Source organism: Capsicum annuum, unplaced genomic scaffold (assembly GCF_002878395.1).
Source record: "Capsicum annuum cultivar UCD-10X-F1 unplaced genomic scaffold, UCD10Xv1.1 ctg79510, whole genome shotgun sequence".
NCBI classification, from domain to species: domain Eukaryota; kingdom Viridiplantae; phylum Streptophyta; class Magnoliopsida; order Solanales; family Solanaceae; genus Capsicum; species Capsicum annuum.
The window spans coordinates 195-1,464 of record NW_025890097.1 but is presented as its reverse complement, the minus strand read 5'-3'; the positions used below and the strand labels follow the sequence as shown (position 1 = coordinate 1,464).

At 39.8% G+C, this 1,270-nt stretch overlaps 1 long non-coding RNA gene across 1 annotated transcript; it reads left to right on the top strand.

The window, feature by feature from the left end:
- Positions 1-6: 6 nt before the first annotated feature.
- Positions 7-871, top strand: LOC124895063. The gene is made up of 2 exons (XR_007051506.1): positions 7-499; positions 629-871. It is a non-coding gene; the product is annotated as an uncharacterized LOC124895063 (long non-coding RNA).
- The last annotated feature ends 399 nt before the right edge of the window (positions 872-1,270 follow it).

Here is a 1,270-nt window from a genome sequence, read left to right as displayed (position 1 = left end):
GCTCCCCAAAATAAGGATTTGTAGCTTCTTTATAAGCTATAGAGCTAACAAAATCCAAGACGAGTTCTAAATTATTTACAAGGGTCATTTGGACCAGCTAAAGAGGCTAACCAGACACCTGCCTCGGAAAAGATTACTGGAAGTTGAAATTCCATGAAAACATCTTTTGTTTCTCTCTATCCATAAACACCAAAATATAGCACCCGGGATCATCATCCAAATACTCTTGATGGCTTTGTCAACTTCCCGTGAACTCCAATTTTCAAGAGCATGCCTAACAGAGAAAAGCGTGACCCGAAGAAAGACCAAAAAAAACAACAGCACCTATTCCAAAGGTCCGAGGCAACTGGACAGTGCAGCAGCAAGTGGTTGACACTTTCTGTGCGCTTGTGGCAGAAGTAGCATCTGTTGGCAAGCTGGAATTTCTGTTTGGAGAGATTATCCTATACGAGGCATGAGTCAAGCAGTGCAGTCCAGTTGAAACATGTCACTTTGATAGGTAGTTCAGTCTTCCATATATGCTTCCATGGCCATTTGTCAATCATGGAGTTCCTTGAGCATAAGCTGTGATAGCCTTCCTTGACTGTGTAGTGACCTTTTCTTGAGTTGCCCCATTTCAATTTGTCAGGATCTTGGGGTGAAAAGGAGCAAGACTGCAATTTGGCCAAAAATGCTAAGATGTCATTAAGTTCCCAGTCATGAAGGTTTCTCAACCTTATGTCCCAATTGTTATCTAATATGTTGGATGCGATGGTAGAATCTGGTTCAGCTGCAATGGTGTACAAACTTGGGAATTTCTCACTCAAAGTTGTATCCCAAAACCATATGTTATATTAAAAAAAAATTAGTTCATCTCCGATGATATATTCTTTTATGGACTAGAAGAAGATCATCCAGCAATAATTACATTTAAAGAATTGTAACTTGGCATAAAAGTTACTCTTTAAATCATTGCCTACAAAATGCGGAACCACCCTAGCCAGCAGCAGGAAAAGTGTCCATGGAAGAAAACTTGGAAGAATAAAGTACCTCACAAAATTTGCATGTTTTGTATGGTTGCTAAAAAGAAAACTGTCCTTACACAGGATAACCTGATGAGGAAAGGGATAACTCTATTTTCAAGAGTAGAAACTGTTAATCACCTATTTATACACTAGAGTTACAGGACAGCCATGGAGACTATTTCTAAGTCTCAAGGGAGTGGAGCTGCTGGCAAAGAACAGCAACAGGCGGAGAGTCATCCTAACTTGTATTTTGTGGACAATGTAGA